Source organism: Prionailurus viverrinus, chromosome B2 (genome assembly GCF_022837055.1).
Source record: "Prionailurus viverrinus isolate Anna chromosome B2, UM_Priviv_1.0, whole genome shotgun sequence".
Lineage (NCBI taxonomy): Eukaryota > Metazoa > Chordata > Mammalia > Carnivora > Felidae > Prionailurus > Prionailurus viverrinus.
In genome coordinates, this window is record NC_062565.1 from 65,750,655 (window position 1) to 65,773,687 (window position 23,033).

Genomic DNA, 23,033 nt, shown 5'->3' on the forward strand with positions numbered 1-23,033 from the left:
TTATTGTAATATCTTTGTCTGGCTTTGGTTTCAAAGCTATGCTGGCCTCACAAAGTGAACTAGAAAGTTTTCCCTCCTCTTCTACTTTTTGGTGAAGTTTTCTTTATTCTTTTTTCTTTCTGCTTCTCAGACTGGATAATTTCAATTGTCCTATCTTCAAGTTCACTGATTCTTTCTTCTTCCTGCTCAAGTTTGATGCTAGTATCTTCCAATGAAGTTTTCATTTTAACTATTATATTTTTCAGTATCTAAATTTATATTTGGCTTATTTTATAAATTCTTTTTATTGACATTCTCTACTTGATGATACATTCTTTTCCTGGTTCCCTTTAGTTGTTGTTGTTGTTGTTGTTGTTGTTATTGTTGTTCATTATTACATTTAGCTCTTTGAGCACATTTTAAAAAGTTGTTTTAAATCTTTGTCTCATAAGTCCAAAGGTCTTTCTCAGGGATAGTTTCTATTCATTTCTTTGTGTGTGTGTGTATAAATAGACCATAGTTTCTTGGAATGCCCCATAATTTTTGTTGACAACTTGATATCTTAAATATTATAATATAGTGAGGCGCCTGTGTGGCTCAATTGGTAAGCTTCTGACTTTGGCTCAGGTCATGATCTTGTGGTTCATGTGTTCAAGCCCCACATCAGGCTTACTGCTATCAGCGCAGAGCCTTCTTCAAATCCTCTGTCTCCACCTCTGCCCTGCTTATGTTCTCTCTCTATCAAAAATAAATAAACATTAAAATAATAATTAATAAATAAATAAATAAATAAATAAATAAATAAATATTATAATAAAGTAACTCTAGAATTCAAAATCTCCTCCTTCCCCAGAATTTATTGTTGCTGCTTGTTGTGGGTTTTACTTATTTGTTTAGTGACATTTATAAAATATTTTTGGAGAGACTAAAGACTTTGTTGCATGTGGCCACTGAAGTCTCTAGATGCCTGGAGCCAAAAAAAAAAAAAAATTCCCCAGTCTTTGCAGCAGGGCTCTCTCTGTATGTTTGTTGGGACATGTCTTCAGTGCTCCAGCTGTTTACAATTCTGGCTTGGCTTTGTTTTCCTATTTGCATGGGCTTGAATGCCTATGACAGTTAAGAGCTTGAGATCTTCTCAAGTTTTTTCTGAGCATATTTCTAACTCTGATCATGAGCATGGCCTTGTAGATTCCCTGATATACATGAGAACTTTTCAAAGCCCTTATTCCTCAAAAGCATCTTCTTTCCAGCATTTCCTTCCAGCTTTTTTTTTCAACGTTTATTTATTTTTGGGACAGAGAGAGACACAGCATGAGCAGGGAAGGGGCAGAGAGAGAGGGAGACACAGAATGTGAAGCAGGCTCTAGACTCTGAGCTGTCAGCACAGAGCCTGATGCGGGGCTCAAACTCACGAACTGTGAGATCGTGACCTGAGCCGAAGTTGGACGCTTAACCGACTGAGCCACCCAGGTGCCCCAACCTTCCAGCTTTTTTGAGGTGTCTGTTGTTTCCCACAATTGATATCATTTGCCTTACATGGCAGCAAGTTCATTTGCCTTTGAATATTTTCAACCACTGCCTTCTGCAGCCATGTTACTGCTTCTCTTCTCTGAAAGAGCTTTGAATTAGAGAAATAAAAGCAAACTCTTTGCATTAGGCTTCAGGGAGCTCCAAGAGAGATCAAAACAGACAGCGATAATTCTTTGAAAACAAAGTTTTCTGTGTTCCCTTTGGCCCTAGGAGCCCACACTGGATATGTGGACTGCCATCTTCAAGACTGCCATCCATCTGGGGGAAGTAAAGTCAAGGGTAAGTTAAATTCTTACAAAGTTATTTTGCCAGTGTTCAGTTGCCTTTTTATTGATTGAAAGTTCAGTTGATTGCTGTGAAACCTTTGACTGTTTTCCAGAGTTCTAACAAAGTTGATTCTGACAGTTTTTGCCAGGTTTTCCAGTGTTTCTGCAGTGAGACATGCTCTTTGAGCTCCCACTATTTTTGATGATGTCACTCCTACCGATATACTTTTAACTATTATTCTTACACATATAAAATATATTTGCTTGAACACAGAACAGAAATTATTTTTTTCACTCAGTATTCATATTGGGTACATACTAAAACCTATCCTAAAAAGGTAGATATAACCATAAACAAGGCAGCCTGAAATCTTATCTCAGAGGTTTATATGCTTCTGAGAACATACAAGATACCAAAGCTACCAGGTCAACTACTAGGACCCATGGGCTAGCACCTGCTTTTGTAAACATTTATTGGGATGCAGCCACACCCATTCCTTATATATAGACTGTGGCTGTTTTTGTGGTATGGCAGCAGACTTGAGTAGTTCCAACAAAGCTGAAAATATTTACTATTTGGTCTTTCACAAAAAAGCGTTTGCAGACTCTAGAACTAAGGTATTGATACTGAATACTGAGTTTTGAAAAGGAAAAAAAAAAAGGACAGAGCCCCTATGCATGTAAGCATGTGTACATGTTATGATTAAATGTATTGTATTTCAAATATGCAGGAAAGGAACAATAAATTATTAAAAGGTACTTATTTGATCTCAGTGTGGCAAATAAATTTCTTAATATTTTAAGAAAAATACCATAAAGAAAATACTGGTAAATCTACCTTCCAATTAACTATGCTACAGTTTTGCTTTTGTGTGAGTCTGAAATTTTTAATATAATTTTGACATCACTCTATTATTAAACTTTCTGTACGAATGAAAAATTATGGCCTGGACTGAAAATTATGGCCTGGTCTTAGGCAAGAGCATGGCTCTAAAATTATGCAGCATTAAAGAAGATGTATTCCAAATTTATGAGATAGGCTTAGCCTAAACTGAAGAGGATTTGTATGTATGAAGCCAAAGAATATTATACACTTTCATGATGATTATTTTAGAAGCATAGCCACTTGGCACCAGACTGGACATTGACTGATGTACTAAATCTTAAAAGTAAGTAAATTCACCTAGAGATACAAGGAAACTGATGAGAATTGTCTTGCTGACTTTAAGAAAGAAAAAAACTTCAGGCTTATTGGTCACTAACAGTGTACTGGAGGGAGGACACAGTTTTGTGTATCAGAAAGAGGATATCAATATTATAATATTACGGGTGCAGAAGTAGGACCTAATAACCTGAGGAAATGAGTACTATAAAAATCACAAGGTTTTTTGTTTGTTTGTTTGTTTTCCCTTCTGGGCACAAAGATTAGAGATAAACATCATTTCTTTGCACCCTAGAGAACTAAGATGAGCACTGGATGTTTCTCTAGAAACATTTGAACTTGTTTCCTTAAAATCTGAAAGCAATTACCATAAAAATATCTGAACTATATATTACCACTAACTTATAGGAGCATTGCTGGCTCATAAAAAGGCATAAACTCATATGCTTTTTATTGTCTTTCTTAATCTTGAAAGAATTGTTGATTTAATTAAAGCACAACTTCTTTTTAACACAAGACTCAAATCATCTATAAAAAGCAATATATTTCATGACCCCTAAGAATATCACACTAACTTGGTCTTTTAATACACCATAAGAATGTCAATTAATGTCAAATTAAACCCAAGATGGACACACTAAATTCCCATTGGCTTGAAATATTTTATTAGATGCTTTTGAATGTGTTCACTCTGGATATTTTTCTGGTAATCATTAAGGAATGTTTGTACCTCAGAAGTTGAATCTCTTCCTCACATGTCTATACTGTTTTCCAATCATCTAAGTGTGATGTAGTTTTAACTGGAAATCACCGGTGATGAGACCAGCAAAGAAGCTGGCTGAAGCAAGCCAGATCTTATACCTGTAAAATTAGAAACAAGATACGTTAACCAAGTGGTAACTGTCAGTGGTTACATATGAATGTTATTTTTATGGTAGAGTATTATTCAAGCCTATTTTGAAAACCTCAAATTAACCAGCAATTCAACTGCTCGGGATTGTTAGGAATGAAGACACAATTAATTATAAAGAGGTTACAAATTTGCAAAAGTAATTTACACTGGGCTTTGAAATTATAAATATAAATGTTTTCATGACATTTATTTTTGTTTTGCATTTTTCTTGCCACTTTGAAAATAACAAGGAACTCTTAACACATTATTACCCTGTGTTCAGCTCTCTGCACCGATCCTTTGCTTCATTTGATGTGGAGAATAACAGCAAATCTGGCTGAGGAAGGAGACTTAAAGAATGTTAGAAAACAACAACAAATCACAATGCCACAGATTCAGGGTGAGAATGCTGAGCTTGTAAATGAGTACTGGCACCCAGATAATATAGCCATGTATTTGATAGAGAAGGAAAATTAGCTGCTTAAAAATACTTTCACGTAAGAGTAGAAATAACAAACTTAAAAGAGATTTTAAAAAACTCTACTTTTTGATACTTTAGTATGGGTAGCAGTGATTTGGAGAAAGAAAACATGAGACATCTGAGAGAGGGTATAGAAGCTAAGCTTAATGTGCAGCTCTGAAGTAAGAGATCACAGAATATCACATCAGGTAGCAACATTGCCCACCAAGGTTGGTGTAATTCAGGGGATTACGATGGTACCCAGAACAAGTATGAGAGTGTAAATTTAGTGGGATTAATTCTAAGTGAGTTGGACAAAACTGATAAGGAATAACCATGAAATGGTGTGAAAGGATAACTAACATTACTGGATCCTCCCTCCTGGTCTGTGGGAGCCAGGTCTGAGTTGGATCTATTTTGAGCAAAGGAGTATGCATCCAGCTTTTGCAAACAATATTAGGTTGTATAAACAGAAACTAAAACTAAATGCCATGGGGGAAAAGCAGAAGTGCTGTCACACAGTCATTTTTTCAGCTATATTAGGACTGGAAATAATAGACCAACAGAAAGTAAGAGCTGAACTAAACCTTAGAGATGTTTTGGATCATCACATTCTGGGATGCAGATATGAAAACTGAGATACAGAGTAGCTTGTGAACTAAATGTGTGTGTGTGTTATATGTGTACACACACACACACACACACACACACACACACTGCCCTGATATGAATTACTGTCTACCAGTGTAGTTTTCTTCACTTTGGTATCAGGCCCAGTGTGAAAATTCTTTCATGAGTAGCATTGTTTACCCGTTCATCATTAATAAACACAGGGGTCTAGGCTTGCTAGCACATATGTAATACAGGAAAGAATCAAATCTTTGTGAGACAATGCACTGGAAATTATCTGAAAGGGCATACACAAAACCAACAACAGTACTTACCTCTAAAAAGAGAGTGAATGGAGAAAAATTAGGGTGGTGGTCAAAGGCAATTTTAACCTCATCAGTTTTGAACAGAATGCCTTCATATACCATTTGTGTAAATGAAAAATCAATTTGAAAAAGTGTTTTAGTAGATATACTAAACACTAAGTTAATCTTAGCATATTTATACATACTTACATATGTGCTTTCTCAGATTTATGTTTTTAAAATTGCTTAAGACAGAAAACACATAGCATCATTTCCCCAATTCTAGTTATACTGTCTTAAATAGCTATTTCTGAACAAGCATATCAAGAGTCAATTCTTTACCTTTCAGTTTCTACCATAACTTCATGTGTATTTGTTCTAATTGATAGATTACTATATCACAAAACCCACAAAAGACAGATTTTCTTTCTATTGCACCTGCCTCCAAACCTGGTATCCTATAATAGAAGTTACTATCAAGTAAAATTTTCTCTTAAGGTGCCGTTGGGTGACTTGGTCAGTTAAGCGTCCGATTTAGGTTCAGGTCATGATCTCACAGCTCCTGAGTTCGAGCTCTGCAATGGGCTCTGTGCTGACAGCTCTGAGCGTGGAACCTGCTTGGGATTCTGTGTCTCCCTCTCTCTCTGCCCCTCCCGCACTTGTTCTCTGTCTCTGTCTCTGTCAAAAATAAATAAACATTAAAAAATTAAAAAAAAAAATTTTCTCTTAAAATTTTAGGAAGTACCAAGAAACCAAAATATTTGTAAAGAGAGGAATAGAATTTAAGACATTCAAATATTTCATGAAAGTATGCTAGATATACACAAACCAAAGATAATAACCCAGGCTCCACCTAATGTTTACAGGTTTGTTATACCTTGATGGGAATCAGTCTCATCTACAGAGGCTAACTTCTGATGCTATCATGTTTACCAAACTTGAGGCTAGTATTCACATTTACATTTTGAATATTGATATTTGAATATTGATATTTGAATATTGAATATTGAATTTTGATATTTTGGATATACTATAGTCATCACATTCTAATATAATGTGCATAGGCATATTATAGAAGTTGAGTTTTGGAGCTGGTAAGAGCCTTCAGAATCTTCTAATTCAGCTTCTTCGAATGAGATATTGAGAACCAAAAAATTAGTGACTTAAAATCACTCAGCAAGTTAGTAATTTGGGACATAGGTACTAATCCACATATATAAATGTGGTTTTTTTTATTTTTTTCATATTTATTTTTGAGACAGAGAGAGACAGAGTGTGAGTGATGGAGGGGCAGAGAGAGAGGGAGACACAGAATCCCAAGCAGGCTCCAGGCTCTGAGCTATCAGCACAGAGCCACACACAGAGCTTGAACTCACGAACTGTGTGATCATGACCTGAGCCTAAGTTGGATGCTTAACTGACTGAGCCACCCAGGTGCCCCTAAATGTGTTTTCTTAAATGCAACCAAGTTAGAAATGTAAAATAGGTATGAGAAAGAAAGCATTGCAGGAGTTCATTAAATATTCTAAGGTACACCTAAGCAAAAGCTTGCCTCTAATAGATTTTTTAAAAAATATATTATTTTTCTATTTAACAAACCTTGCTTTCTCTCAGTTAATATTCTGCATTGTCCAATGCTTCCCAATTGCAATTAAATTCCTAGCACTGTTCCTTTCAGATAGAGGATTATTAGAACAAATACACTCTTGCCAATTCCCCCATCAACTCATTTTGTAAACTCTATTTTTTGCTCTCTTCCTGGGACTAAATCAAACCTATGAAGTCCTACTGTGTAATTCCCCTTCATCTTATATTAAAAAGTGCTCTTTCTCCTGCAATCTGATGTACAATCGAAAATTTCAAACTGCTAATAAACAGCATGGATCCCTGGGTCAGAAAGCTGACCATCTGTGTGCCAAACACCTGGGTGTAAAGTATGAAGCCTCTCATTATTGATTCAAAACACGAATATAAATTGGAGAACTCTGGAATGTTATCAGACAGAACATTAGAAGGTGCTAATAAACTCACAACTTCACACAGTGCCTTGTAGATGTTGCTTCAACTTCTCTTCAGTTTTTCTTTCTATCCTTTTATATATAGACCTGCCAGATTTAACAAATAAAAGTACAAGATACCCAGATAAATTTGAACTTCAGATAAACAACAAATAAATGCAATATTTGGAACATACTATTTGGAACTACAAAATTCTTTGTAGTTCATCTGAAATTCAGATTACCTGAGTGTCCTGTATATTTTATCGGGCAACCCTATTTGTATACAAATAATTTTGAGCTACCTCTAAAGATATAATCTATCTGGCTTTTCCTATGAGCTAATATGTGATATTCACAAATTTGGGGGAAAGAGATTTTCAACAAGTAAATATCGTATGAACTCTGCTTCGAGACCTACCTAGGGAAATTTGGCAGACTTGGTTTGTTAAGTAGTCAAACATTTTCTTAAAGATTCAATAATATTTTAGGCTTTGCAGGTCACACAGTTTCTCTTGCAACTCTTCCTTCATAGGGTTAAAGCAGTCACAGACAATACATAAGTAAATGAGTGTAACCATATTCCAATAAAACTTTATTTAAGAAAACAGGTGTCCGGCCAGATTTGGTCTGCAGGCTGTAGTTTTCCAATTATTGTCACATAGCCAATACTCCTGTGGCATTAAATTTATCTTATTGGAAAATCAGTCCATTCAGTTGGATAAAGCTGGACCGTCCAAAAATCATAAAAAATAGCGTGATCTTTAAGGGAAATGGAAATCAAGGTTTTGCATGTATACTCTGAAACTACATATCCCTCTGCTATTGAAGAGAGATAAGAATGACCATACGATTAATTAGGTTTGTAACACTAATTAGAACTAAGTAATTTTAGAACATTATACTATTACCTAGTTTATAATACAGAGACATTGTTTAGCCAAATTACTATTTTTTAAAAAAAACTTAATGGACATATTTAACATTAAAAATGAAGGTGCAGGCTGGTATTTCAAAGAAGATAGAAAATTTAAACAAGAGAAGTAACACTGAACCAAGCAAATGAAAAAGGATATTGTTATACAAGTGCAGCTGAAAGGCAGAAAAATAACAAGATATGGCTGGTAGGATAAATTGAGAGAGACAAATCTTAAGCAGTTTCCATGACTCATTGCTGAGCCACAGTAACCAGAGTGGTGCAGACTGATTCAGAATGGATATAGGGAAAGTGAATATGGTGTGGAAGAAGACAGACAAAGAGAGTCAGAGACCAAGAGAGGATGAAATGGAGTGATGTCTTAGAGAGATACCTTTCCTGGCAAGACATGTGGAAAATAGAGACAGAGAGATTGGTTTTGTTTATGATCTCTTGCCAGCAACTACTTGCTTACAATATGGGAGTTAGGTCAGAGATGACGGGTGTATCTGATGATGACAGGAAAGCCGTTTTTTTACAGTGTGTTTTGCTGTCCTAGGAGTTTAGTCTGGTAGAAAGGACTCAGGCATACGTTTAAAATCAGTCATGCATGTGACAGCCAACAATATATTTCAAATAATCCATTGAAACAAGTGTTTCATTTGCTAAATTTGAGGCACAGATAAAGAGATGTAAAAGCAAATTGAGTGGAAAAAAATCACTTTATTAAATGTTTCTTTTTATCTTTTCATAGCATCAAAGCCAGAATCAACCTGACACAACAGTAATTGTATAAATGGCTGAAATGAAGTAAAGAGGTTATTGTCATTGAATAGCTATCTCCATGGCAATAGGAATAGATTGTGTACAATAAAGAGTGAAAAGAAGTAAATGAATAATGAATAAATACAATGCATATTCTGAGAGAACTCAGAAGCAAGCTGATGGTTGAGAGGGTGCCAGAAAAGTTACCCAGGAGTTCATGATACCAGAAATGACCAACATTCTAACTTTGTTATTTGTGAAATAAAATTGTCCCCTAGTTGGAATGCAAATTTAGAGGAAATGGCCCAGGATAGCTTTAGCTGGGCACAGTCATCACAAAAACAGTAACTGAATTAATCTTAACAGGGGATTTTATATACTCTGATCAAATTAACCTTAAAAAAAATCTCCAGCTCCTGTGTGAATATTTTGCGTTTGTCACGTTAAAATATATAAAGAAGTCTTTGTTTCTGATGAAGTCACTAGATATCATCAAAGGCAAAATATATCTTGCTGGATGCGTAGTAACTAATCTTTATTGAGCACTTTATAATGCCAGGCATGGTGTTAAGTGCTTTTATATGTCTCACAACAACCCTGGGAAGGTGGTATTTTTTTTTTAATTTTTTTTTCAACGTTTATTTATTTTTGGGACAGAGAGAGACAGAGCATGAACGGGGGAGGCGCAGAGAGAGAGGGAGACACAGAATTGGAAACAGGCTCCAGGCTCTGAGCCATCAGCCCAGAGCCCGACGCGGGGCTCAAACTCACGGACCGCGAGATCGTGACCTGAGCTGAAGTCGGACGCTTAACCGACTGCGCCACCCAGGCGCCTCGGGAAAGTGGTATTTTTAATATCTCTATTTACATATGAAAAAAAAGAGGCCCAGAAAGGTTAAGTAACAGTCTCAGGGACACAGCTGAGAAGTGACAGTGCAAGTCTTCTATTGCCAGGCTGTCCAGTCTATATTAAAGAGTTTTTTTTTTAATTTTTTTTCAACGTTTATTTATTTTTGGGGGGACAGAGAGAGACAGAGCATGAACAGGGGAGGGGCAGAGAGAGAGGGAGACACAGAATGGGAAACAGGCTCCAGGCTCTGAGCCATCAGCCCAGAGCCTGACGCGGGGCTGGAACTCACGGACCGCGAGATCGTGACCTGGCTGAAGTCGGACGCTTAACTGACTGCGCCACCCAGGCGCCCCTTAAAGAGTTTTATATATGCCCACACAGATGGTCACTCACCACCTCAGGCAATAGTCAGTGTGGCCTTCATTAATTTATGATGATGGCACTTGGGTTCTGTGTACAATCTTTCCTGTCCTGGGTCACAACCATGGCTCATCTCATCACTCATGATGTTGGTTCCTGGCTGGGAAGGTGATCTAGTGCTGTCATCTACCACCACACTGACTTCCAGAGTTGATTCTGTGATCTTACTGGCTAGAAAGGTGTGCCCTTCCAACCCCCTCAGTCTGTGGGCAGCCCTCCAGAGACCCATTCTTTAGTTGTAGATATTTATAGAAGCCATCCTCTTTCTGAATGGAATTAGTAAAGTGAATGCTGAGGGTGGTTCTATTCAAAATATGTTCCTCAAAATAGCAGAGCAGCAACACCTGAGGGCTTGCTCCAAAGGCAGCTTATTGGTCCTACCACCCAGCTTTACTATATCAGTATCTTTAGGATTTGCATTTTATGAAGACATCGAAGTGATTTGTATGCATGTTAAAATTGGAGAAACATCAACTGAGAGGACTTCTTCAGCCATCACTTTTCCTCACATTTAGAAGATCCATTACTGTGTGTCAGGGGAGTCTTCCAGGACTCAGTCTCAGCTGACCAGAGATTTCTCTAGGAAGACATGGTAGGTGACAGTTGTAGCCACACTTGAAAATTGCTCTTATTCATAGAATTGTAAATTAGAAAATGTTTTTCTTGAAGCCTTAGTTCTCCTCAGATTGCCAAAGAAATCAATGACACAAAAGTTTCACCTTGGGATCAGACCTGTCACAGTTTTCAGTTACTCCTTGACTTTGGTGTGTGCTTCACTGCATAAAAAAACTCAAAGCTGAAACCGAAAAACTATATTGAATTCAGGTCAATGTAAGATGGTGGAAATCATGGCAGCTGACAGTGAAAGCTTAGTGACAGACTTGTGACACAGAAACACCACTCCTGCTTCCCATTCCTTCCCTTTATTCCTGGCTGCCTCAGCAGTCACCTTTCCCTAAATTTTTATTTAATATTCAGTAGATTAATTCTGATTAAGTGCTTAGTGCCAGAGTCTTATCCTGCCAAATAAGGGTTTATAGTCTACTTGAAGTGATGCCATCAGTGCCTAAATTATAGAAGGATAATGTAAATAAAACAAGAAGTTGCAAACAAAATCACCAATTATTTATATTACCAGCTAGATGAAAGCTCTAGTGAAACAGAACCTGGTCTCCCTATTTATGATAAAGCCCCAACAAACAATCCACGATAAAATAAGAAAACTTAACTTGAATGTCAGTTGTCCAGAACCAAGGGTCTTGGTTACAGATTACAAACCAATCAAGCAGTTTTTAAAAATCTCGGTTTTTCACTAGTGGTTAGTGTAGATTTCCTTTAACTTTAAAATTAATTTGCTTCTTATTTTTCATCTTGTACTAAAAATTTACCCCCACCTGTCTCCATATCTCACTTCCTCCTTGTCTATCTCTGTATCTGCCACCCTATCTTTGAAGTTTTTGCATCTCTTTCCTTGTGATCACACAACTTATTTTAGAACTGGCCAGGGTTTCTTTAGAAGGTTTCAATCTGGACTCCTAACACCCAGAATTTAAATTCATTTTGCATCCCGGACAAAGCAGGAATAACAGACTTGTAGAGACAGACATGACATGAAGACAGATGCCAAACACAATAATGGGTTAAGGAAAGGCAGATGCCAAAGGGGGCAAAATTCAAATAGGAGAGAAATGAATCAATAAATACATAAGCAGTTAGGAAGTCCAAAAGAGAGAGAGAGAGAGAGAGAGACTAAAGACCCCTTAAAAAGGACCACAGGATTTTACAAGATCCAGACAAAAGACTCTCAACTAATCATGGTCAAGATATGTGAAATTTAGCACTTACACTTACAGCTAACTTACCCATTTTATACATTAAATAGCATAATTACTCTTCAGTTGTGAATGTACCTGATTATACCCATAAGTGGAATGGTAAAAGTCATTGTTATATCAAAATTTTAGTTAAATATGTTTTATCTCCTAATATTATATTAACATCAGCAAAATTATTGCATATGCTGTATGTAACTTTTCAGAAAGCAAAAGTAAAGAAGTACTTTGGCAGGTGGGCAATATAGAATACATGGTCTGTAATACAGCTTTCTAAAGCCTCTCCTGATTTAATAGTAAGACCCAAACAGAAGCAAATTGTCAAGTGTGCAGCCAAATGGTCTGCTGAAAGAAAGTGGGCACATTAATCTGCATTTTGGCCCTCATGAGTATCTAACCCATTTCTGATATTTACCTTACTTTTGAAAAATAAAATATACAAGCAAACATAGCTAAATATATTGTTTAGGGATACTTACAGATGATAATATTTTCCTAAAGAAAAGGGATGCTAAACATAAAATTCAGGATAAATGTTATCTCCCAGAAGGAAGGCAGTGGAATGCAATAAGGAAAAGCACAATGGTATTGGTGATATTCTAGTTCTTAAAGTGAGTAATGAAAGTTCATTTTGTTGTTAACCGACATGCCTTATATGTTACATGTCTTCATATGCATAAAATTTTATGTAATAAAAATTTAAATAAATCATCCAAATATTTATTATGCTGCCAATCCATAGAGTGCTAATTAAAAAAAAAGAAATTATGAAAATTCACAAGTTTGAATACTAATTATGTGGGGGATTAAAGGAGGTTTATGCCTTGAAATATTTTTCTAATTGAGTTGAAAACAGAGAACCCATCACTCTGCCAGAGAAGTCAAGGGAAGGACTCCTGGCCCTTCTGTTTCTTGGTTGTGCTTGAATGTAAGAATGACAATTCTGCTTTTTTCCAAGAATAACTCTAACCATTTTTTCTCAGAACAACTAACTATAAGTTTTGCAGATAGTCTGTGATAGAGTTTTTCTTAAATACTGGAGTACCATGTATTTTAGTTTGGATAAATGTCTATAAATGCCACTAGAGGGTTGAAGGATCTACTGTAATTCTTTAAAAATCTTTCAATTTTTAAAAGCTAGGCACATTAGAACAGGCAGAAAATAATAAAGACTTGTTGAAGATGTGGTTTGCCAACATATGTGAGTATCTTAGAATATGGATATGAACAAGATAGATAAATGGAGACTGGGTAACAATGAGGTAAATTTACAACTTGTTAAATGACCATGCTCTAAGTGTACTGACTCATCAGTGAGTGGTGGACAACAGGGCTCTTAACCTCAGGTGATCCAGTAGAAGTAAATAATCCGTACTAGGTCTACCAGATTGTATGAAAGTGGGAAAATTAGCTAATAAAAAGCAATATCCCAATGTTCTTCACAAACTAGATTGATGAACCCAATCCAACAAAATACACTTAATCAGAGTATATGTAAAGTCCAATACTTATTTTTAAAAATACATGGCAAGACAAATTTTTGTGAAAAGTTTCCAGAAGTGAATTTGATTTCTGTCTGCATGAATAGTGGTAGAGTGTCCAGAAAATGGAGGCAATCCTTCTCCACTCTAAACTGTTCAATATCCACTCAGGACATTTTCCATTTAAGTGCCACATCTTAAAGGAGATATTGAAGAAAACAACCAAGGAGATATTGAAGAAAACAACCAAGATAATGAGCTGCCTTGAATCAACATCACATATGGAATAGTGGACGTCAAAACTGAAGAAGAAAAGACATGGCAAAACAAGGAAAGTCAGAGTTCAACTATGTGTACAATTACTTCAGGCACTCTCATGTGAGTAATTAATTTGATTTGCACATTTCTGCCTTGAGGGGAGAACACAGCCAAAGAAAGGAAGAATTATCTAACACTTATTTTTCCTGGAGATAATTATGAGAATGCTAAAAGGGAGATTAAAATATTTGACTCAGGATTATATTAGATTAATTTTAAGATTACTTCCAAATCTAAAGAGTGTGTGTGTGTATGTGTAATTTTGAATTTAGGTACTTTTCCCAACTAATACAATATTTTTAAGATTAAAAAAAAATTATTAGCTGAATAAAATTTTGCCTTCAGCCATAGTATAAGGGCAGAGAGAAACTAGAATCAATAGAATCTAAAAGACCTGATGTTAAGAAAAAGATTAAAGCAAAGAAAATTCAAATATGGTAACCAAGACAGCCTTAACTTTCCCCTCAGCTTGACTAAACTTTAGACAGGCTACTTCCTGGCTTTATGCCCTGAATTCCCTTTTTCTTAGAGCATTTACTTTAAAAAACATAATTGTTTTCCAAAATGATGTCTCAGCCCCTTTGAGATGTAAATCTTCTCCTGGCCTCTTGCCTGATTTATGAGTAAGGAATGTCTTTCTCAGGGACCTGGGAACTACTACTTTGAAATGAAATCATTAAGGAAGATAGCATCCCCTATTTCCCAGTCTCTGTGGAAAGGTAGGAGCCTACCTTAATGGGCACCAATTAGCAAACATCAATGGCCTAAAACAGACAAAAGCATTTATAAACTCAGGAATAACTCAGTGTTACAACCCAACTCACTGCTTAGCCTCTCCCGTCAAATGCTTCAGTACTTTCTTCTTGCTCACCCCAGCACTTTGAAAAGCCCTCCTTTCCTTCTGTTTCAAGAGAATTTATTTCAGACTGAGGTCTCTCTCCTATATTTCAATAGCCTTGGATAAAATTTCCCTTACCTGTTCAACTTTCTCCAGTGCCATTTTAGTTTTGACAATGACAGCCAAGGTAAGACCCAAGGATAGAAAGCCAAGCAAGGTGACTGAGCGGCTAAGTCGGTCCAACAAATATTTTCAAATTCCTATCAGCCCTCTGTAGTATTTACAGACTACTGGCATAAAAAGGCATCGCCACAAAAGACTTTAATACTGAACAGAAAATGAGTCAAGTGGCTTAAGAGATCTTATAAAGTTCAATGAGAGAATCACAAATTTCTATGGTTGGTGTTAGAGATGAAAGGCACAAGAGTCATATGCAAAACTCCAGAGACAACAAAAAGCAATAAAGTTTTGACACAGCTAATACTAGGTCAGCTATTAGGCATAAGTAGCAACAGCGTTGTTGAGGAAGTGACATGAAGTATAAGTGGTGGAAAAAATGGCAGAGTCTGTCTCCACTCCTCATCTCTTGATTGGTATATGGTCACCAAGTGGGGTCTCCCTCCCTCCCCCTCTGTGTGTGTATGTATATATACATAATACATACATATATGTATATATGTATACACACACATGCACACATATATATGACATAAGGTATGTAAAACATTTGGCAAGCACTATTATTGGTTGTTGTTACTACTGTTTGTATCATTAAATTTATATCATATGTTTTAATAATATAAACAGTAACAACAGCCAGTAATACATAGTGCCTTGCCAAGTGTTTTACATACCTTATGTCATTTAATCCTTCTTACTATCCAATGAGAAAGATACTATTACTATTCCCACTTCTTTGATAAGGGAACTGAGAGATAAGTCATGCAGCTAGCACATGATGAGGCTGACACTTAAACTAAAGCTGATTCTAGAAGCCATATTCTTATCTAATTAATCCAGTGATCCTCAATTCTAGCTAAACAGTAGAATCACCTAGAGTGCTATTTAAAAATATCAGTATCCGGGTCCCATCATCAGAGATTCAGATTTAATTGATTTGGGGTGATACCCAGACATTAATATAAAAAAAAAAAACTAAAATTGAGTAAACTCTTCTCAAGGTGACTATAATGTTATTAACTGTGGCACTAAGCTATCCTGTTTCTCCTCCTACCATTTCTGTGGTAGAAACAATAGCATAAATCAATACCAACAGAGGCAAAGCCGGCTTTTCATCACTTCTTCACCTCTAATTCACATTAGAAAGTAGTTTCCACCCTCACCATACTCTCAGACTGCCCATGCTAAGGCTACTAACTTCTATCTGACAAATCCACTGTCCTTTTTATACTCCATCTTCCTGCATCATTTGACACCATGATTAAAGCATCACCCCTGAAACTATACTTCTTCCCCGTTTTGTAAAATATGCTAACCGTCCTGCTGTTCACAATGGATTTTCTTCCATGTCTCGTCTTTATAATTTTCCAGAGTTCCATCTTTGTTGTCTCCCTTTCTCATTTGCATTCCAGCAGAGTATCTCACCAACTCCCACATTATCAAGTATCCCTGAAGGAAAACAAACTCTCCATTACTATCTCCAGCCCCTCCTGGACTTCTGTTCCACACATCTAGCTGAATATTCCAAATGTCTCCACCTGCCTCATTGCAGACCAAGGGTGCTGGACCTTAGGGGAGTTACAACCCAGAAGCCTGGGGTCTCTCATTTTGTGCAGTATCTGTTGTTCTATGCATTGTTTAGGAGCAGGGTGGTCACTTACTCCTCAGCAACCAAGGGAAAAGTGAACCCATCATGCCTTCCAGACCCACCTCTCTAGCCTTAGAGGGCATCTATACTGCTGATGGTAATGAAAAGCTTATGAAGAATATTGTTTTAATAGAATTTTAAGGAAACAGAGATCAGGGAAATATATTCTGTTAGGTCTTTTACCTATTTCTTGGTTCTCCTGTACACAGTTTATCTACCAGGGCACAAGCCAAAGGAGAAAGTGCTCATAGTCATGACTGGTTTGCTATTTCCCAGATTTCTTTATTCTGACTCTTTGTGCTGCCAAGTAGAACTAGTATATTTGAGTTTTTATCTTTTCTTTTTACTTCCAATATTTAAATAAAGAAATATAATTTATTTCCCAATTACTGTATATATAATTGATACATTTCCTGCTTTTTTCTCATCTCTGAGATCACATTTGTTAAAACATGCTACCTTGAAAAAACCAAATTGTTAATGTCTGTTTTTGATAAAGCAACATTGATTAATTTTACTCTCTAAGGTAATGAAAGAAATAATTTACTTTATTACTACTTTAAAATTTTATAGTATTATTCTTAACAGTCATGGTACTGCTGATGATAGTGATAACAGGTAAGCTATTTTATTTGGTGAACCTTGTTCATAATTTATAATGCCTATTACTATAGTGTTCATCTTAAATTTTTATCTTTAATATATCAGAACAGAAGAATATTATAGCATCCTATTATTTATATTACTAGAGTTATGAATGAGTAATAACTTAAAGGTATATAAATTAAGCACCTGGCTCAGTAATCAAAGTCCAAATGTATATGAGTTATAAGCCCTGAGGTGCCTGCTCATTATTAAGTGATAATTATCTGGGTGGATACGCTATTTCATTTATCAAAAGCGCATGTGTTTTGCAATTTATATAAAGACAAAAATCCAATTAGAAGTTTGCAAATGTAATCATTCTATTACTGAATATATTAACTTTGTCATATTAAAATAATCTCCCCTGTGTTAAAGTTTTAAATCAATATCTGTCATAATTTCCTTTTGCTCACAAGTTAATATGTATACCAGGCATACTGGATACATGATTCTCTTTTTAACTTCATAAGATGTAATACTAAAAAAACATTTCACTGTGCTCTAAGTAAGACTTGCTGAGACTTGCCTATGAACAGAGATTCTCCAAGATATTTTAATTTCTTTTTATTTTCCACTTTAAGCATAGTTCTAAAGTAAAAAATTGAGATAGGATGGTTTATAGTCTAATTTTTGATAGAAATTTTTGAACTGAGTTGGAATCTATTGTGTTTTACAATAGAAATCTTTTTATAGAGAATTAATAATAGGTAGAAAAACTCAAGCAATATTCATGGATAATTCACCATTAGGAATGTTCATTATGATATCCAATTGAGTATGAAATAGGTGAATTAATGATGGATTTCACTTGCCCTTCCAACATGAAAGCACTGTCTACTCTGTAAAACAAAAAGCTTCCTGAGAAGTACGACCAATGTGTATTTCTGAGTAATAGCTTTAGGAAGAAAGAATTGCCTGTTATTGACTAATTTTGGTCAATCCCAAAAAGTCTGGCATTTGGCCACTGCCTACCTGGTCCTGTGTGACCCACAGACATGTGCACTGACTTCCAGGGAATCTGCCAGACACTTTTCTCCTGTAGCCTGTAGGCCACAGAAATGCAAATTGAGACAGAAATGCCCTTGGCTGCCTGCACAACTTCTCTCTTTGGTTGTCTGGCAGGAATACTCAGCCAAAATTAACAGTCTCCCATCTTCAACCTCCTTCTCACATTTCCCCAGCAGTGCAATTCCACAGTTATTAACAGTAGAGAATTCCTAGTTTGATACAGAGTCCAAGCATTAAAAACAGAAGAAAATAACTTAAGTCAATGGAATCTTAAGGGTAGAAACTGGGAATATTGTTTTTGTGTGTGTATGTAGGATAGGATTTTGTAGTCATGTGCCAAGGAAATAGAATGTCAGAAGACTACCTGATAGGTAGCTCTAACAAAAGATGTGAGGACTAATATGCTCCTGGATTATTAAACCAAATACTGGGATTACAAAAGTCATAGTTTTCTCTGAAGGAAAAGAGCTATTTGGTAGTCTCTGTCAATTTAAAAAATAGTGACAAGGTGAGCACTCTGAACTCAGTCTCTACAGATTCTTTCCAGGCAAGGCTTCTATCTTGAGTGCACCCTTTGGAAGTTGGGATCAGGTATATCTAGGTGTCTTGATGTTCTTTTCAGCACATCTTTTGTACAGTGGAGTTAGTGTGATGGAGGGGGTAGGAGCATGAATGAACTTTAGAATCATAAAAGATGGGTTTGAATCCCTCTTAAACCACCTAGTAGCCAAGTGACCTTAGGAAGTTTATTTAGCCTTTACTAATCTTTAGGGGTTTTTTTGAGCTTAAAAATGGAAATAATAACTGTAAGAGTTGTTGACACAATGAACTGAGATATCATTTACAAAGACATTAGCATTGTGCCTTCCGTGTAACAAATGCACAAATGATACTTAGAGTGCGAGCATTTTTATATTCTTTGATGAAATGAGTCCTTGTACCTTAACATCTTAAGTTATAGCTCTTTTTCTTCCCATACTAAGCATATTTCTTCATTTTCTACTAACCTTTTATACAATCTTGTAAATTCAAAGATTTGTGTTACCTTCTTTAATTTCTTCTCCCTAGTTCCCTCTGACATATTTTCTGTGGAATAAATTCAGTAGTCAAAGAAAAACTGTAGACTCACCTTATCTATAAAAGATTTTCTGATCCTTTCAGAAGAATCACTAGCTTCCTCCCCTGTGTTCCACAAAGAGCATAGTATTTACTTGACTGTCTTTGGTTAGTTGTCTGTTTATCTCTATCCCTTGATAACATGTAAGCTCTTTGAGGGCAGAGATCATGGCTTACTTGTCTTTATTGAACTTAATAGTGTGAAAAACAGCTTCAAAACACATGCTTTGGGAAGACTAATACTGAGAATCTTCTGGCCAGCAATGTCATTTGGCATTTGGAAAGCCACTAGGGATGGAAAAGTACAATCAGACATTCTGTTCGATTTTTTATAGTAAATGCCACAGTGAAAAGTGACTGAGCATTTGGGAGGCCCCCTGGAGTGTCACATTTTGAAGTAGCAGCTTTTGAATGCTGTTTTAGGACCAATATCTGCTCTAATATTGTGTTGTTCAAAGACTATGCACAGCAGAGGATAAGATATCAGTAAACAGTCTTTTAGTCTTTTATATTCTCTCTTTTTTTGTCTTAAAAAAATAAGAGAAAGATTGTCTTCTGTCTTTAAAGATTGTTAATTACTCAGGACTTCAACAATAATGATAATGTGATTTTGTTCCACTTAAAATTCTCAAGATAGAGATATAACTTAAATCAAAATTCAGCTTATAGTTCTAAAATGTCAGAAAGATGAAAACTGAATAATTCATGATAATTATAGTCATGGGAGGTCAATGCCATTAGTGATAGCAATTTGAGTATTAATTCACACTTGCTGGACATGTAAAATATAACAAACCTTAATTATCTTTTCTTGTTTCTTTTTTAAACTATTGGTGATCTTGCCACTTAATCTAATAAATACTGTGTTTACATAAATGAGATTTTTTAAGAGAAATGTTGAGGAAAAAGGTTCAATAAAACAAATCAAATATACCAAGAAGGACATATCTCATCTTTTCAGATTTTAGAAAAAAGTTTACTCATAAATGCAGCTTCTTAGCAATACAACACAATAAAAGCAGACTAATAAAACAAGTAAATGGTTGAAAAAATAGAATAAGTTAGGAGAGCCACTAATTTCTCCATCTTCTCCAATTACAACTTTTATACTAAAATTTAAGTGGACCTAAAAAGTACACTCCAAATGAAAATAAAAGCTAGTTTTGAATTTTAGCCAAAATATAACTACTATTTCATAGCAGAGGTGGAGCAAAATGTATTATTATCCATCATTCTAAAAACTAATGACCTCCACACAGTGATGATTTCTGATGAATTTTAATGGAAATAAAATTTCTAAAGTTTAATTATAAACATTTTACTGTATTTAGAAAGACCTAACCAAGTCTCATGTTAAGAACAGATAAAAAATTAAAATTTCCATTTTAACTCTTTCTTAGGTGTAGCTACTAAAAGATGGAGCTTAAAAGGTAATTTCATTTTGCTTTATAAAGTATTCTATCTGTTGTAATATCTAAAAAGGAAATTGACAGACTACATTCAGCCATAAAACACACCTTAACAAATTTAAAAGAATAGAAATCTTATAAATGTCTACTCCCAGACCACCCTGAAATTAAATTAGAAACCAATAACAGAAATATAGCTGGAAAAACCTCAAAATACTTAGGGATTAAACAACACACTTCTAAATAGCACATGCTTCATAGAACAAATATCAGGAGAAAATGATGTTTTAGACAAAATGATAACACAACATATTAAAATTTGTGAGATGAGGAGAAAGCAGTGCTTAGCAGAAATTTATAGTATTGACTATGTATTACAAAAGAAGAAAGATCTATAATCCATAATCTAAGCTTCCACCTTAGAAAAGTATAAAAAGAATGAATTAAATTCAAAGTAGAGGAGAAAGAGGATGGTGAGGGTGGAGTAAGAGGACCCTCAGCTCATCTTGTCCCACGAACACAACTAGATAACTGTCAAATTATCCTAAATACCCCAGAAGTTGACCTGAAGACTGGCAGAACAAACTCCACAAATAAAGGAAGAGAAGTTCATACTGAAGAAGGTAGGAAGTGTGAAGACATGGTTTAGGAGAGAAAGGGATCCTGAGGTGCTGCAGAGGGGAGGGAGCCATGGTTGAGAAGGGAGAGAGAGGAGCATCCAGGGGAACACACAAGGAAAATGTTTCCCCAAAGCCATTGGCTTAGAAAATGAGAGGGACTGAATTCATGAATTCTTACAACCATTAGAATTTAAAGCCTGGACTTCTAAAGGTCAGTAGGCTTGGCTGGGATAAAGCCCAGAGAGCACTGCACTGCTCCTGGAGAGAAGGCAGGCAAACGACCCGGAGGCAGACAGCATGGAGGCAGAGATCTGATGAATGCCTGGGGCACACAGTGGGGCTATTATTTGCCCTGAGAGGCGGCATTCATTGACATGATATATATATATATCTCACATTTTCTTTATCCATTCATCCATTGATGGACATTTGGGCTCTTTCCATACTTTGGCTATTGTTGATACTGCTGCTATAAACATGGGGGTGCATGTATCTCTTCAAAACAGCACATACAGGAGATTAATTTTAGACCTAAAGACACCTGCATATTGAAAGTAAGGGGATGGAGAAACATTTATCATGCAAATGTATGTCAAAAGAAAGCTGGTGTAGCAATACTAAAGTCTAGACAACTAGACTTTAAGACAAAGACTGTAACAAGAGACAAGGAAACTATACAAAAGTCTATCAACTGATGAGTGGATAAAGATGTGGTATATGTATATACAAATGGAATACTCAGTGATCAAAAATAAGGAAATCCTGCCATTTGCAACAACATGGATGGAACTACAGTGTATTATGCTAAGCTAAATAAGTCAGAGAAAGACAAATATCATATATTCACTCATATGTGGAATTTAAGAAACAAAACAGATGAACATAGAGGAAGGGAAGCAAAAATAAGATAAAAACAGAGAGGGAGTCAAACCGTAAGAAACTTAAATACAGAGAACAAACTGAGGATTGCTGGAGGAGTGGTGGTTGGGGGGATGAGCTAAATAGGTGATAGGCATTAAGGAGGGCACTTGTTGGAATGAACACTGGATATTATATGTAAGTGATGAAGCACTAAATTCTATTCCTGAAATCATTATTACACTATACGTTAACTAGTTTGGATTTAAATAAATTTTTTTTAAGTAGAATCAAAATAAATAAATAAATAAATAAATAAATAAATAAATAAATAAATAAATAGAAGGGTACAAAGTACAATATCCATTCATGATAAAAAAAAAAAACTCTCAGCAAAGTAGGGTTAGAAGGAACGTACCTCAACAAATAAAGGCCATCTATGAAAAACCCAAAGCTAATATCATCCTCAATGGGGAAAAGCTGTGAGCTTTTCTAGGTAGGAACAAGACAGGGATGTCCACTCTCACCACTGTTATTTAATATACTACTGAAAGTCCTGGCCACAGCAGTCAGACAACAAAAAGAAATAAAAGGCATCCAAATCACCAACGAAGAAGTAAAACTTTCACTATTTGCAGATGATATACTCTATATAGAATAATACTCTATATAGAATAATACTCTATATAGAAATAATCTATATAGAACATCCTAAAGACTCCACCAAAAAAAACTGCTAGAATCAATAAATGAATTCAGTAAAGTTGCAGGATACAAAACCAATGTACAGAAATCTGTTACATTTCTATACACCAATAATGAAGCAGCAGAAAAAGAAATCATGGAAATGATCCCATTTATAGTTGTACCCAAACAATAAGACCTAGGAATAAACCTAACCAAAGAGGTGAAAGACCTGTACTCTGAAA

General features: G+C 35.6%; 1 long non-coding RNA gene across 1 annotated transcript in view; it reads right to left on the reverse strand.

Moving 5' to 3' along the window:
- Window positions 1-3,757, reverse strand: part of LOC125165459 (uncharacterized) — a 71,583-nt gene extending 67,826 nt beyond the window's left edge. The window contains exon 1 of the long non-coding RNA XR_007152113.1: window positions 3,668-3,757. This is a non-coding gene — a long non-coding RNA (uncharacterized LOC125165459). The remainder of the gene's footprint in view (window positions 1-3,667) is intronic.
- Between the last annotated feature and the right edge of the window lie 19,276 nt (window positions 3,758-23,033).